The following is a 16,564-nucleotide window of genomic DNA, read 5'->3' on the forward strand; positions in this document are numbered from 1 at the left end:
CTCCCCTCCCCACTGCCCTTTGTAGACCTGAATTATTTTCCTGCTGCCTGGTTTCCCAAAAAAACTCCATCTTTCATCCTCTGAAGCTCTGGCGCCGCAGGGGATTGTTTCCCTGGCAAGCAACATCTTTATATCCCCTTTACAGATGAGGGACCAGAGGCTCAGAGACCAGTTCAAAGCCAGGCAACTTCACCTTAGGGATGGGTGGCTAGAAACCTGCACAAGCTGTGTGGTCCCAGGAACATCGCTGGGCCTCTACCGGCTTCACTGGCTGCCTCAGTGAACCCGGTACCTACTGCACAAGGACCGGGTGAAGTTTCCAGGAGCGGCACTGTGTCACCTCCATTCCATCACTCCTCAGGCTCAGTGGGGACTTTCACACCGCCCCCAAGGCACATTCAACGCTCACTCATGCATCAGCCGGGTCCAACGCCTGCTCTCTGCTCAGCCCTGTGCGGGGCGCTGGGGACTGGGAGATGTCAGACATCGCTCCAGCACCCACGGCGCTGGGGGCGGGGAGGGGCGGGCACAGGCGACAGAAAAAGCACGATTCAAGGTCCCTGAGTGCGTTGTCCTCACGCACCTCTGTTCTTGCCTTCGTATTTTTAAAACTGAGAACGATGCTCTTCCCGGGGATGGGCGCTGGGAAAGAGGAAGTGAGATCCGCTCTTTACTTTTAAAAACTCCTTTCACCGCTTCCTGAAATCTGAACATCTCGCAGCACCCAACGCTCACCTCCGGGCGCTGAGCCCTGGAGACTGGAGAGGAGCAATCGTGGTTGGGCGGGTTTTCCGCCACCTTCAGGGGCTTCGCTGGAGACGCCCCCCACCCCATCCGACAACCCGCATCGCCTCGACCCTGCCTTTCCCCGCCTTGTTTTCCTCCCCTCCCCCGCCTCCACACGGCAGTTCCCGCGCCCTCACCCCAGACAAACCAGCCCTCCTTCCCCTCTCCTGCGTCCCAGATCCCAGGTTACCCCCATTTCTCCCTCCATTCTTTGGAGTCCCACTTGCTCTATTGTCCTCTCTCCAGCCGCACCTCTCCATTACCTAGCCCCACCCTCTCCCGGGCAGAGAACGCTCTCCGCAGAGCGCCGCTCTGTCCCCAATCTCTGATTGGCTTCTGCTGCCCGACGGCTCGGAGCCGGAGGGGGGTGGGGAGCAGGAGCTCCCCCCAACCCCCCACCCCCGCCCCGCCCCGCCCCAGGACCAGGGCGAGAGGCGGGGCCTCAAGCAGACTCCGCCCACCCGGGGCGGGGCGGGGCCGGGCTCGCTGGCGCACGGGCGCTGGGCGGCGCTGCCTGGGCTCCGGCTCCGGCTCCGGCTGCGGCGGGGGTGAGCGCGGGGATGACAGCGGCGGTGGCAGCGGCTGAGGCGCAGGGCTGAGCGATTGGCGAGCGAGCCGGAGGACAAGGAGGAAGTGGAGCCGCGGCCCGGAGCCCCGGAGCCAGCTGCCGTGCCGAAGTCCGCCCTATTTTGTCGAGCGAGCCGCGTCCGGATCTGGGAAGGCTTCCCCGCGGGGCTCCGACCGGCGCCCTGCCCTGCCCGGCCTGCTCCAGCACCGGGCTCTGTGCCGGGACGCTCCCAGCCCCGCAGTCCCGGGCATCGTGGCCGGGGTCACCCCCCGAGACCACGACCCTATTTCGGTGAATCAGGGCGGGACGCCCCTGATCCCACCGTTGCCGGCTCCTTCGCAGCCTATCCGTGTGTCAGAGAACCCAGCTCTCCGCCCCGGGGTCAGCGCAGGGTGCTCCGAGCTCCCCGACCTGGGTGCAGAGGGGCCTGGGCGCCCCCAGACCCTGGCTCCCGGAGACCTGAACCTTTCAGCTGCCTCCCACCTGCTGTTTCGGACTTGGGACTGCGCGACCGCCTGGCAAGCCCCGGCCGGGGTCCAGCGCCTGGTAAGGACTCCAGGCGGGCAGGACAGTCGGACTGAGCAGAACCGGGCTGGTGCTCCAGCCTAAGCGGCCACCTTTCTTCCACCCCAGCCGAGGGGCTCAGCTCTTGCCCCACAGAGGACACGGGGCCGCCCTCTGCCCCGGCGGCCCGCAAGCACCTAAAGCTGCAGGTGAGAGCGCCTCAGATGCTGGGCGAGGGCAACCTCCGACCCACTGGGGCGCCAGGACCGCTGCGGGCGTGTCGGGGGCACTGGCACAGGGTGGAGCTGGCGAGGGGTGGGGAGCTGGAGAGGAGGGGAAAGGGAGAAAATGGGCACTTATTAAGCACCCATTGTGTGCAGGTCCCTGCCGTTCCCTTGCATAAACGGTCCCTCTTTTAAGGCTTACTGCTACTCGGTGAGCTAGAAGGTCTAATGTATTGTTATGGGCACTTGCAGTTGGGGATACTAAGGTTCAACAGATTGAATAACCACCCTGTTTTCATTTGGAGCTTAAGACTGGGGAGCAGAGTGAGTGGACAGGGAAAGAAGCAGAGAGCCAGGGGAGGAAGGAAGAGGCTAGTCCCCAATAGTAGGGGGGGTGTGTCAAGATGGGGGCATTGGGGCATCCAAGAGCTGATCCTGAGGCTGAGGAGGTGACTTCTCTTGGCCTCCTTCCCTCCTGCTCCCTGGCCATGTCACCTCCTGGGAAAGGTGACCCAGACTTAAGGGCAAAGAGGAGAAGCTTCCCAGTCCCACAGCTCCCTCCCTGTGTGCCCAGGATAGGAGAGCAGTCTCCCCCAGGCCCCTGGCCCGGATGCCCAGATCCCATGCTCTGGGCGTGCCAGACTCCATGGTCTCTATGACACTGAGGTCCAGAGGTGCCGAGATCCTGCTTATCTGTTAAGAAACTGGCCGTGGAGGTCCCCAAGTCAGAGCCTTTCAGAGCTGGGTGGAGATGTGGCCCCTTGGCACTCACCCAGCCCACTCCTTCACATGACTAAGCAGGAGACTGAGGTCCAGAGGGGGCCACCTAAGGTCCTAAGAGAATGAGTGGTTGAGCCAGAAGTATTTGAGAAAACCTTTCTGAACATCTTTGAAGGTATCTACTTCTCTGCCCCAGTTAGCATCCTCTGGGTGGTTGCCTGGGGCTTTCCCCATCCTCGATGTGAAATCAGGGTGATCAGGTGTGAGGCAGCTGTGAGCATCTGTGTGGTCCCTGCGGACATACTAGCAGCCTGATAGCCTTTGGGCAGACAGATGGTCTACCCTCGGCCTTTCTAGGCCAGGAGAACCTGCAAGATACCTCTAGTCCTGGAGAAGAGGGGTTTGCTCAAGGTCTGATGGCTGGGGGTGGCCAGGGCTAGGGGCGCAGCCCCAGGCGTCTCGTGCAGGGAGAAGGGTGTTGTGAAAGAGCCCTTGGCATGAACCCTGTGGGCTGTCATGGGGGAGGAGGTTGGCCTTGGTCTGGGCCCTGTGGCCTTGGCTGGTACTAGTTAACCCCTTCCATGCCCAGTATCCTGGAGTCACAGAGGAGGCCGCCTTGGAAAGTCCCTGGGAATTGGAGGAGGATGGTGAGGGAACATCTGAAAGCTGAAAGCTTTGGTCCCTGGAAATGGAGGGTTGGGGGAACTTGGAAGAGAATATGGCTGAGGGGTTTGGGATTGCCCCACCCCACCCCCAGTGGGGATTCAAATCCTCATAATAATCCTTATACCTGAACAATGCGCCTCTTTGATAAAATAGTTTCACACCTGTGATCTCATCTCATGGAGTGCTGGAAAGAGGCTGGAACCAGGAAGAGGCAGAGCAGGGTTGGGGAGCCACCTGAGACCTCAGATGCATCCGTGGTTCCAAGGCTGTCCTGTAAAATGGGGTCAGAGCTGGTTGTGCCTTACCTACTCAGGTGATAGCACAGTCTGCTAACTGTCAAGTGCTAAGAAGGAATTTGTTGTGTTTTCCAAGACTGGGTTTGTTATTAATGGCTACATTGTATGGGAAACTGAGGCTCAGAGAGGGGAAATGACTTGTCCAGGGCCTGAGTTTGCTCACTTCATACCAGGTGCCCTGGAGGTTGCCCAGATAGAAAAGACAGTGTGACTGATGGCTAAGCCGGAGCCTGAAACCTAAACTAGGGAGAGACAGACAGTGGTAAGTCACAGACCAGGAGGGTGTGAATCTGCTCTGCCCTTGACTGGAGTGGCCCTGGGGCACTAGGCAAATCACTTCACTCCTCTGAGGTAGTTTCTTCACCATAAAATTAGAATACCTCCTTTGCCAGGTTGTTGTGACGATTGAATGAAATGCAGATGTACAGCGGTCCGCTTCCCTATGAAGAAAGGGAAAGGAGGATGGATTTTGACCACGAAGAGTCTTTTAAAGGGAAACCTGGAAGAATTCTCAGACTGGTCTTGGATTAAAGCACAGGCTGCTATTGCAGGCTCAGAGACATGCGTTTGCTCAGCCCTGAACCCCTACCACCTGCCCACCTTTCACTCCCCCAGTTCCTTAGCCTTCTGGAATCTGCTTGGGGATGAAGGCAGGGGGCTCTGGATGTTGACTCCCTCCCAGGCTGTTGGCTTCCTGGACTGGTGTCCATTCTCTCCCGCCCATTGTCTGGCCTCCTTTAACACAAAGGTACAGTAAATTATTTATTGCTCCCCCCACTCTGGGAGGCAGGCTGGGGAAAGTGCTCCATGCTCAGCTGAGCTTCTGGAGCCCACCAGAGGAGGTGGGCGGATCCTGCCAGTGCTCTTGGATGTGGGGTGGGGGCTGGGTGGGAGCGGCAGTGGGGGGATGGGACGAGGAGAAAGTGACTTATGAACCCGGCTCTTTCCTGTTGGGGGCGGGGTGTGAGACAATGGGAACTGGGCTAGCAGAGCCAGATCAAACTCTGGGCTTCGGGTCCCAACTGGGAGGTGAGGGGGGGGCAGTAAAGGTAAGGATGCAGGGTGGGGCATGGTAGGGAGAGGTCTTTGAACCAGGAAGTCTTCCTCAAGAGGAAGGTGTCAGGCAAAGGTAGAGGCAGCTAGCTACAGAGTAACGTCAGTCTCGGGGTTGCATCCTGGCTGTGAGATGGTGGGCAAGACACCTGACCCCACCAGGTCTGTAAAATAAGGGTAGGGATACCCACTTCCCAGGGTTGTTATGAGTGACCTTGAGGTCGCATATGTAGAGTATATAACATGACAGTTACTTAGCAAAGGGGACCTTCATTATGAACATAACCAGGGAGTGCTTTATGGAGGGCCGGGTGGAGGGGGGTGGCTGGCAAATGGGATGGTATCGTAAGCAGAGAGGTGGGGAGGACTGCGGGGCAGTGACCCTGGGCGTGAGGAGTGTAGAGAAGAGGGGTACATGACCGGACGATAGAGGATCTTGAACTTCAGGCAGAATTCACATTTCAGGAGACATTGTGGAGCCACCACCCAGATCCCCCTGTGGCTCCTGGTTGCCTGGAAGATGAAGTCCCGGCTCCTAGTTGGGCTTCAAGGCTTTGTCCACAGGAGCAGCTGCCTGGATCTCCAGCTCAGCGCTCAGCACAACCTCTTGAGGACTTATTATGAGCCAGGCATTGTGCAGAGTGCTTTACAGAAACTCTCATTCACAACAACTCAAGGAGTGGCTACTGTTGTCTCCCAGAAACTGGGGCTCAGAGAGGGGCAGTGTCTCACCCAAGGTCACACAGCTAGAGAGTGGGGAGTAGGGAGTCTAGCCCATGTCTGTGTGAACTGGAAATCTGCTTTCCTATCTGGGACTGAACGTTGCCTAGACAGCTTATGGGAAATGTCCTGTCTCCTCAGCTTCAACAAGAGCATATTTTACATGTCAAAAGTCTAGAAAAGAGCCTTCCTCTTAAGCTAAGGAAGGGCAGTGCTGGAGTCAGCATGGGGCCCAGGATGGAACCCCTCGGCTGGTGCCAGGGTCTCTCAGCTCTGCACTAATGACTGTGTAACGTTGGGTGAATCAGCCCCTCTCTCTGTTTCCCCATGTGTACAGTGAGCAGGTTGGTGTCCGAACCCCACTGTCACTTCAGCTTTCTGCAGTGTCCTTCATGACCCTGGAAGAGGAGGAGGAGACCACAACACCAAGGCCAGAGGATGTGGTGTGACAGGCAGCTGTGATTTTTGGCCCCGCTGCTGTCTGGGCTAGCAGGCTCTGTGGTTAGCTGCTGCCTCACCCCGAAAAGGAGGGCTGCGGCGTGGGCTGCAGGCAGCATGGTCATTAGCTGGGCAGAGGAGACCCTGTGATTGGGAGCCGGCTGGGCCAGGTCAGGCTGGCTGGCTGGAGACAGGCCGGCCCTGCCACAGCGGGGTCACTGGCAGGGCAGCTGGCAGGGCAGACGGCTTTTCCCTATGCAGCTTGCAGGGTGGTGGCAAGCACCCACGGGCGCCAGCACTTTGTAGGCTAAGGCTTGCCCTTTCTCCTGCTGTGGTTGTGGGAGGGGGGCAGTGAGGAGCCAACCAGGCCTGAAGGTATCTCCTCCTAGAAGCTTCCTGACCCCTCCCAAGCAGGCATGTCCCAGCCTCCTGCTCTAACCCGCAGCCTCCACCTGTGGTACCTGGTCTGAGGACTGGGGCTGTGTCCTCGGTTTCCCTTGCCAGTTGTCAGAAGTAGACTCTGTGTCCCCTCCCCCTCCCAATTCTCCCCTTTCCTCAAGTGCGCAGCAGCCACCCTGGCAGAATGTTGCAAGCAGGTCAGTGGGGACAGTGTCAGCCTTTGGGCAAGTCGCTCAGCGTTTGCCCTTTTGTGTCCCTCCCTGTAAAATGGGGCTGGTAATAACATATTGCGAGGGTTAAATGAGAGGGTGGGAGTGAGGCACCCGCACGGGCCTGGCCCACAGGCGGGCACTCTGTTGACATGAGTCCCCTTGCCCGTCCCCTCGGTGGCTTCGTGAACAAGTGACTCAGGAAGAAGCTGAATGAAGAGGCCAGCAAGTGCTGCCTGCTGGGAGGGCGTGCTCAGTGGCAGGGAGCACTGTCTGTGGGAGGACACTTTGCCGCCTGGGGAGGACTTCCGCGTGTCAGATGGGATTTTGCAGAGGGTGTGAGCAGGCAGCTGGCAAACTCAAGGGGCCTCTGAGTTAGGTTCAGGGCTGGGGGGCAGACTGGATGTCGAGGGACGGGGTTTTCTTCTCGAGCCCGAGCAGCAGGTGGAGCCCAGTTGGGAGGAGCTGTTCGGGCTCCAGGCAGAGGATGCTGGCAGAGAGTTTGAGTCCTTCCTTAAGGGTGCCTCTCTCAATCTGTCTCTATCTCTGGGTGTCTGTCTCTGCCTCTCTCTCTCTCAAACACACACACAGTTACGTGTTTGAAGATTTTGGTCTGTGGGGGAAGTAGACATTAAACTAGTAAACACTCAGATTCAAAACTTCCAAATTATGAAAAGTGGGCTCCTGAGGCAGAGGCAGTCCCACTGACGTCTGTGCATGGTGGTGTGGAGTGGAATTTGAATCCTGCTTTTTCTTTTACTGGTGTGTGACTTTGACTTTGGCAGGTGGTTAACCTCAGTTTCCCGACTATGTAATGGGGACTGTTACAGTACCTACTTCATCATAGGTGGTTGTAAGGATTTAGTGAGTTAATATATGTAAAGCACTCAGAAAACTGCCGAGCACATGATAGGCACTCAATGAATGTTAGCTGTTTTTTATCTGTATCTCCAGCACCCAGCAGAACATTTGAAAGAGAACAGATGCCCAGGAAAGGTGTGTGGAATGAATCCCAGGCAGAGGGCAGCTGCTCTGTGAAATGGATGAATGAATAGCCTGATAAGGAGGGGTGGAAACAGAAGCAGTGGTAACACAGAATGTGTGACAGGAAAGGCCAAAAGCTGGGCTTGCCCAGTGCTAGGGGTGGGCAATCAGGGAAGGCTTCCTGGAGGGGGGTGCTCCTAGAGTTGAGTTTGGAAGTATCATGTACCCCTCCCAAGCACCACTGTGAAGTCAGCACTATGAACGAACTTGGAGAGGATCGGTTTCTGTTTGAGGTCATATAGCCAGTGTGGGATGGAGTTTGGGCTGACCCAGGACTGCCTGGAATCATAGGCCTCCCTCTGCTCACCATCCCATACTGTCTCCCCATCTGTGACATTCTGCTTTGAGGGCATAAGGAGGGCAAGAAGGCAGGTGGGGAGGAAGTGCAGGCCACTGGTCTGAGAGTCCCAGCTCTTCCCAGGCTCAGGACCAAACCTCCTGCAGGAAAAGGGTAAACAGGCCTTGCATCGAGTTCTTTTATCTCCTTGCTCCCCAGGCACGCCAGCAGACAGAGGTGGTCCTCCAGCATCCATCCTGCAGCTGCTCAGCTTTTAAATGAGTGGGCTCTTAAAGAAAAATGCTGGGAAGAATTCCTCTCACCCCCCCACCCAGGAGGCTCCAAGAGAAAGTTTTCTCCCACTGTTGAGGGAGCCAAGACCTCCACCTCCTCCCCAAGTCACTTTAAAGGGGCTCACCTCAGGAGCATCCTGAAGTCAGGGGTCCCCTCATGCTGCCTCCACTTGTGGCTGGCTGTGGGACTTCGAGGACACGTCCTCATCCCTTTGATCTTGCCTGGGTTTCCCCCCTCTTGTAAAATGGGATCAGGATAATAGATCTCTTCTTTCCTTAAAGAGGTGTGAGCTGGGGAGCTTCTGAGGTAGGAGGGGCTTTAGTGGGCATCTAGACCCATGGCTCTCAAACTTTGCTGCACATTAGAGTCACTTAAAATACTTAAAAAAAAAAAAATCCTGCCTAGGCCCCACCCAAGAATCTCTGGGATGAGATCCAGGCAGCAGTAGTTTTGGACGCTCTCCAGGTGGTTTCAATGTACAGCTAAGTTTGAGAATCACAAGTGTGGCCCACCTGCCTGCCCTCTGCGGCTTGCTTCCTGCAGCGTACCCAAGAGGACACTGGTACGTCTTCCTCATTCCCTCCGAGGCTACTTCCTTCCTCTATGGTATTGCCTTCCCTGCCTGCAGAATGAGAGAGAGTGGAAAGGCTCTGTGATCTGATAAACCTGGGTTCCACCATCTCTCTGCTCCTTGCTTGGGTGTCTTCTCTGAACGGTTTCTTCATCTGAAAAATAAGAATAATAATGATCTCTGTCTGAAAGGGCTGTAGGCACCACAGGGAGCCATGCATAGAAAGCACCAGCGTCATCAGTGCTCAGTAAAAGTCACTGAAAGAGCGGCAGAGCAGAATTTGATTCAGATACCAGACTCCCCATGCAGGGCTCTTCCCACCACCTCAGCCAGCTGCCCCCAGGTCTCAGGGATCGGGACTGGTGGGGACAGGGATCTTAGGGCCCTGCACACTCCCCTCCTCCACAGTAGCAGGTGAGAAGGGGCAGCAAGCATGGTCTTTCGCTTAGTTTTGTTTTAATGGCCAAAGTGTCCAACTCTCCTTAACAATGATGCTTTGTCTGAATCTGCTTGTTTTTCCAGTCTGGATACCCAACTGCACCGCCTGCTTGGGGCCCCTGTCCCACCTGGGAGAACTGAAGAATGTCAGAGCTTTTTTTTTTCTCCAGAGGAGGGTGTTGGGAGGACACTGCGGCCTGTGTGCAGGCGCTCGCTGATAATCAGCTCCACTCATGTCGGCTGCCTCTTGTGAGCCAGTTCTATAAAAAGTAGTTCAGTGTAGTTACCAGGATGGGTTTTGGAGACAGAAGAACCTGCGTTTGAGTCCAGGCTTTGTCACTTACCATCAATATGACCCTGGACGAGCCATTTCATCTCTAAGCAGCAGTTTCCTCTTCTGTAGAATGCACAAGTAGGACTGACTGCCTTGGGTTGTTCTGAGAAGCAGAGGAGGTGTTTGGTGTGGAAGCTCAGTGCCTGTGTTACAGTAGGTGAGCAGTAAGGAGCCAGGTTCTGCCTCTGCCCCTCCCTTCCCAGGCCGAGCCCCTCACAGGTCTGAGCCCAGAGCCCCTGCCCCATGCCTCACCCCATCCTGCACCGTGGCCTCAGCCAGGCCCAGGCTGACACGGCGAGTGCCTGGACATCTCGTAATGTGCAGCCCTACAAACTGCTGTTCTTTAGAATCTGTTCATTGTGTATTTACAGGAGGGTCTGTTGGCTCTTCGGGGGAAGACTGGAAGGGGAGCAGTGGTGGCAGTGCTTGGTCTCCTCGCCTACTCCTCTGCCCTGGACCAAGCAGAGAAGGGGATGGATGAGTCCTGGGTGAACTGCACAGGCTGTAGAAGTCTGGAGAGCCAGCAAAGGAGGGTGCAGTGCCGGGGCCAGCAGCAACTGGGGGCAGTCACTGCCCAGACCCAAAGGGGCAAGTGGAGGAGGTGGGGAGCAGGAGTGTAGCCTTCAGTGGAGGGACCCAGCCAGCCCAGGAGACCTAGCAGGGAGATAAAACCTCATCTCGCTTTCCTCCTTCCTCCAGTCCCGTTGGTGCTTCTTGGATTAACCTCCCTGGAAGCCAACATCGTGGAGCCCAGGGCAGTCCGTGGAGGTCAGCTCTGGGGTCCCAAGCAGGTGGACAGCAGACCTGGAGAGGCAACTGGAAAGGTTCCTCACTCTGCCACCAGAAGCTGCGGGGTGCACTGGCCTTGCCCTCCTTTGTATGCCGTTTCAGGGTCATTTGTTCCTGGACATACCCCTTAAGGAAGAGGGACTCAGCCTCTACCGAAAGGTCAACCAAAGCATTCCAGCTGTCAGAGTCCCCTTGGGGGACAGCTTCTAGGGGTGTTCACCTCTCCTCCTTCATCTCACCAGGGATGCCTTAGCACCCACATTGGTACCCTGGACCCCACCTGTCTTCAGAGGACCCCTGGCCCTGAGTGTTCTCCCTCCTGGGAGCACCTGGGAGGTAGTTAGAGCACAGCCTGGGAACCAGACTTGCTCCTGAAATTCTGACTCCACCGTTTAATATAGTCGGGAAGCTTCATAGTGTGCCCCAACTCTCCATGCCTCTGTGTCCTCGTCTTTGAAATGGGGATAATGGCAGAGAGAGCCCCCTAGGGTTGTTGGGAAGATTAAATGGGTCAAGAAAGGTCAATGCTTAGAACAGTTCCTAGTGAGGGGAAAGGGCCCACTCACGAGAGCCATTCCTGTGCCGGGGGGCCCAGAGCCCAGCAGGCGGCCGGACCAGCCACGGAACCGGGGCCCTCACCTCCCTCAGTCCACACTCTGCTCCAGTGAGTTTTCTGCAGCCTTGCCACTTTGTTGACACTCACCTGTCAGCTAAGTCCCCTGAGTCCTCTCCCACAAACCACATCCTGTGAGAGTGACCTCTCATACAAGCCTCAGTTTTCCTGTCTGCATAAGAAGGAGGTTGGACTAGATGTCCCCAAGTTCTGCCCCAGAGTCTGTGCTGGGAGCTGTGGAAGGTGGCAGGGTGGCGATCAGGGCACAGGCTGGGCAGCTGTGAGCAGGAAATGGGCAAAAATGGAGGTGCTCAGAGGAGAATGAGAGAAATCAGGGAAGGCTTCTTGGAAAGGGGGGTGTTTGACATGGGTCTTGAAGGCAGGTTAAGACCTCAGCTGGTCCTAACTGAACTGGAAAGGGGTTCTAGAATAAGCATAAGGCAAGGGGGCATGACCACAGCGTCTGCAGTCAGGGCATGAAGGCGTGCAGGGTGCCAGAGCACATGGGAGGTATTCAAAAGGTAGAATAATAGGGTGGGGAAAATACCTGGCTTCTGGAGTAAGGCAGGCATGGTTTTGAGTCCTGGCTCAGTTTCTTGTCGCCTTTTTGACTATGAGCAAAAGACTTAACTTCTCAGAGCCTCTGTTTTCCCATCCATGAAATGGGAATAAGGTCTGTAGAGGGCTGGGTCAGTGAGATGCCAAGAGCTGACTATGGCTGGGACAAGTCAGGCTTGCCTGCCTCTGTGTTTTCCGATCACCCCATGGCTACAGAGGGGAAGTCAGGAACCCAAGGGGCCTGCCTTAGGCCATGCCTCCTCCCCCAAAGCAGGCTGCAGGTGGCTTCCAGGGGGTCCTTGCCAAGAGACAGTCTTATCTCAGGAGTTGGGCAAAGGTCTCGGGCAGGCTGGTGTCAGGTGAGCGCAGGTACACAGAGCAGCGGGTCCAGCCCTAAGCCGGCCTGGTGTAGCTGCTGTATACACTCTCCTTAGCGCTGGGCAGCTGGCAGCAGCTCTAGGGCAGCCCTGGGCCCACATCGGCCTTTGACCCCTGGAATGTGCCACTTCCCCGGCTGACCTGGGAAAGTGGCACATTAGGTCCTGCTGGTGGCTGATGGTGGTAGAAGCTGAGTCCACCTCTCAGACCAGGGCTCTGGAGGACAGACTGTGAGATGAAGGTTAGATGGGGGAATCCTGGAGGATGGGGTAGTACTTCCTCCCCAGGCTAGGGATTCCAAGATTCCAAGAGCCTGGAGCCTGGAACTTCTTTCCCTACCCACCCAGATAAATTCATCCAACTGAAGGTCAGTCACCATTTGTTGCGTCCCTTCTCTGAGTAGACCCTTTCCCACATGGGGGTCTTAATCCCTTACCTTATGGCTGGGAAATCTGAGGCTTGGAGAGGTGAGATGACCAGTCCAAGGCTCCCTGTCGGCGGGGAGTGACAAGGGGCCCTGAGCTCTCCGATGCCACATAGCCATCTATGGCACCCACGCAGGCCCATGCCCTCTGGGGCCTTGGCAGGGGTGGCGTGCAGGAGAGTGAGGTGGTCACAGGTGAGGCCACCCTCTGGCCTGGGAAGGGGCGACTCGGAGGAACCCTGCTCTCCGGGGCTGCTGCGCTCACCAAGGGGCCCTGTTGCAGGCCGTGGCGGGCTAGTTGGGTGCCTGGGACCGCCGGGTCACTTTCTCTGAGAGGACATGGGCCAGGGGACAGAGGAGACCCAGGGCCCAGGCCAGTTCTAAATGCCCCTGTGAACTTCAGGTTCGGTTTCATGGAGAAATCAAGACATCTTTCTTGTGGCTTTGAACACAAAATAGTTTAACTTTACAAAGTGCTTTTTATACCCGCGATGTCACCGAACACTCCCGGCAACCTGGAGGAAGGCAGGTGGGTCTCGTTTGGGAGGGCGGGAAGGGGAGCTCTGGGATCAGGAAAACCTGGGTTTAAATCCTGACTCCCACCAACTCTCTGAGCTCAGGCAAGTTAGTAACCACGAGCCTCAGTTTGCTCACCTGTGAAAAGAACAGTAAAAATACAACAAATAGCTCACTTGCTGGCTGGTGTAGTCTAGTCACTTTCATGGCTTGTATTATCAGCCCCCCTTTTTGGATGGGAAGAGGAAGGCTTGGAGAAGACGGTGACTTTCTGAGATCATGGGGCAATTTAGATGGTCTCTCCTGCCTTCCTGTCCAGGCATTTCTTTCTACAGCACCTCTCTTTCTGCCCTCAAGTGCTCCAACACATTATCTTCCCTGGATAATGCTGTCTGACATGGCGTTGTATTTCTCAGTGCCTAACAGCACTCTCCTGGCACACAGTAGGTGCTTTTAAAATACTTGTCCTGTACATGAATATGTTGATGAATTGATAGGCAAGCCTCATGTCCCTAAGGCTTCCTTTTGCTCCCTAGGCGTTTGTGAAAAGGGTCGATCACTTCCTTTCTCTGCCCATGATTCACCTCTCAAGGATGGGCCTGTGAGCACCACCTGCTTTGCTGGGGAATGCCGAGACCTGTAGGCCGCAGGGACCTCGGCTGCTGCACAAGTTCAGCTTTAGTTTCTGCCTTGGGTGGCTTCTGGTTCCTCCCTCTCTGTCCCGTCATTCTCCTGCCCATACCTGCCTCCAGCAGCCTGGCACTGCTTTCTTCTCCCCTCCTGCTTCTGGGTGTGCATGTTTCCCCCTCCTAATTTGCTGCTTCTAGGAACTGGGGACTAAGAAGTGGGACAATTAAGTTTATTAGAATTGGTTCGTTCATTCATTCATTCATATCTACTCAGTTAACCATTGATGAGCCTGACCCTGACTGGGGATTCATCATTCATTCATTAACCCCAATTGAACAATTAACCCCAATTGCTGCTGTTTGTGCTCAATCAAGACATGACCACCCCGTCCTTACGATGCAGGAGGACATGTCGTGATGGACATGGCAAATACTGGTACAACACTTCATAGTTTATAAGCTACTTCTGTGCACGTTGCCACGCTGAATCACCATCACTGCCCTGAAAATGACATTATCCCCATTTTGCAGACAAGAAAAGCAAAACTCAGCAGCAAGAGGCCTTCCACCTAGTGACCTGCCATGAACAGCAGACTTGCCATTGGGACTCAGCTCTCTAGCCTGGCCTGTTACTTTTTCTGTCCTTCATGCTCCATGTGCAAGCTGTCTGATGCCTCATTCATTTCCTTTGTCACAGAAGATTGTCTGTGGTGGCTTGGGTCAGACCTTCTTCCTCTGTAGAACAGTCAGCACAAGGAAGTGTGGCTTCGGCAGGGTGCCAGCCTGCAAACACCCTGTACTGTTTAGGCCTTGTCCTGAAGCAGATCCGGGGTACGCTGTCCGGGCCACACTTCCCAAACTGTGCTCTGAGGAGCCCTCATTCCCTGGGATGGTAATAGATTCTGGGACACGTGCACCTGCAGATTTGGAAAATGCCAGATCACATAATGAGCTCAGAGCCTTTATTGCGTTAATGTGAATGAGGGATCCCCAACGGGTGGCGCGGTGCGCAGTCCCCCCTTTTTGAATCTGGATGTGTTTGACTATGTAACTCCTCCTTCATAGGGCATCTAAAGAAAGCACTTTGGGAAAAGCTGATCTGACAAACCCTCACTCTCCCAGTTTGCAAGTGGGAACTTCCAGCTAGTGCTGTTTCTTGGCCCAGGGCTGTTTGCATTTTGAGAGAGGCTCACAGGGAGCATTTTCGAGCCCCAGGGAAGACTGGGTAATAGTGGTAGGATTTCTGGCTGCAGGAGGAAGTGGAAGGCGGAGATCATTTTATCCTTCATCCACCAAACGAAGATTCCTCAGGCACCAGCCGTGCACCAGGCTCCAGAGCCAGCACCGTGGAAATGCCGAGATAAGTCTAAGAGCCTCCCATTTCATTTGCCCACTGATGGTTTTTAAAGAAATCCAAAGGCAAGTCTTACAAGGAGTAAGTGATTCTAATTGTTCTAGGCCTCCGTGGTGGGTGGGTGGATTCAGCGGAGCTTTTCTGAGCCCCCACTCAAGACGGGCTCCTAAGGTCCTGACATCCGAGGGGAGCGAATGAGACAGTTCCAGGAACAATTCCTTCAAGCAGAGTGCACCAGGGAGGTTGGGAGTGTGGGAAGCCTCAGAGGAAGGAGGGAGGGAGGGACGGAGGGAGGGAGGGAGGGAGGGAGGGAGGGAGGGAGGGAGGGAGGGAGGGAGGGAGGGAGGAGGAAGTCACCTTTCTAGAATCCATCAGCCAGAGCTTGAGGGCCGGGGAGCCCTCGGGTGAGGCGCACAAAGAAGAGCAGAGGTGAGGGTCAGGGAGGCAGGCTCCGGCAAGCAGGGAAGGGCATTCCTGGAAGAGCGACGGCAGGAGCCAAGGCACAGGGCTGGGAAGGCACTGGACTGCATCTTCAGGACACTGGAAGATTCGTGGTTGGAGATGGGGCTGGAGAAGCTGGCTGGGGTGGTCGCGGGGCCCCAAATGCCAGCTGAGTGGGTCCCCACCTGAGGGAGAGCACCTTGAGGACTGGGAGCACGTCCCTGCATCCCCAGCTCCTGGCACCATGCTTGGCTGGTGTGCAGTCGGTGTCTGTGGATGGAGTGGACTCTTCTACTGTGGGACCTTAGACAAGCCCCTTCCCCTCTCTGGGCCTCGGACTCTGCATATCTACTTTCAGGCAAGGACACCTAGCCTGTCCCTTCCTGCAGTAAAGGCCTCTGAAGAATCCTTGGCTGTCACACTGAACCAACCTCACTGTCCCTTCCCACTGTCCCAGCTGGTCAGGGCCCAGAGGCTCCCTGGGGCCAAGGTCAGGTTCTCCCCTATGAGGAATTCATAGCTCATTCTCTCTTCCTTCAGCAGCCGGCCTGCTGAGCCCAGTGTAAAATGCCCTGGTGTCCTGTTAGCTCTTTTATGGGCCCAGACCGTGTGTATACTAGGGGTGGGGATGGGGGGTGTGGTTTGAGCCAGGCTGGGGTTGGGGTTGTGTGCATGCAGCTGTTTGGTGCAGGGTAGGAAGTCATGCTTTGGGATAGGTTCTGCCTTCTCCATCTATGTGAAAATGGGCAAGTTACTTAACCTCTGAGCCTTAGTTTCCTCATCTGTAAAATGGGGAAATAGTAACTCCCACATGGGGCTTTTGGGGGATCCAGTGAGATGAAGTTAGTTAAAGGCTATTGGAAACTAACTTACCCCATACATCTGTAAATACTTCTTGTCGTCAATAATATTTATTTGTCTGATTTCTGGTCTTTGACCCATTCACCTCCTTTCTGGGAAGTGCTTTCTGGCAGCGGCTCACTATTCTCCCCGCAGGCTTCTCTTACTGGGTACATTTTATCCAGGCCAGAGTGGTAGGAGCCCGTGAATTATGCACAAGTTGCATGCGCAGGCTAAGGCTGTGTGTCTGCATTCCTCTGGCTGTGCGCTTCTGAAAAGGAGGAGAAATGGCAGCTGCCCCTCCTGCCAGGTCCATCAGGGCCTGAAACCAGATACTTCCCTCTCCCTGGCTGCAACCCAGAGGCCTGCAGAGTTCTGGGGCCTGGCCTCTGGGGAGGGGTGGGGAGAAGATGTCAGGAGCTATTCCTTCCCCTACCCCAACGTATCTGCTCTGCTTGTGGGCTGGGTCCAATAGGGCCCG

General features: G+C 55.8%; 1 protein-coding gene across 5 annotated transcripts in view; it reads left to right on the forward strand.

Annotated features, from left to right (window-relative positions):
* The first annotated feature begins 1,313 nt into the window (after nucleotides 1–1,313).
* The window catches only part of GDPD5 (glycerophosphodiester phosphodiesterase domain containing 5), a 92,976-nt gene continuing 77,725 nt past the window's right edge, over nucleotides 1,314–16,564 (forward strand). For 2 of the 5 annotated variants that reach the window (XM_077113549.1, XM_077113552.1), the window contains exons 1-2: nucleotides 1,314–2,067; nucleotides 4,157–4,512. The gene's annotated coding sequence lies outside the window, so the exon portion shown is untranslated. Of the gene's footprint in view, nucleotides 2,068–4,156; nucleotides 4,513–13,203; nucleotides 14,884–16,564 lie in introns of those variants that run through there. The other 3 variants (XM_077113551.1, XM_077113550.1, XM_077113554.1) reach the window with 2 other exon arrangements.

This window comes from Tamandua tetradactyla, chromosome 8 (genome assembly GCF_023851605.1).
Source record: "Tamandua tetradactyla isolate mTamTet1 chromosome 8, mTamTet1.pri, whole genome shotgun sequence".
NCBI classification, from domain to species: Eukaryota; Metazoa; Chordata; class Mammalia; order Pilosa; family Myrmecophagidae; genus Tamandua; species Tamandua tetradactyla.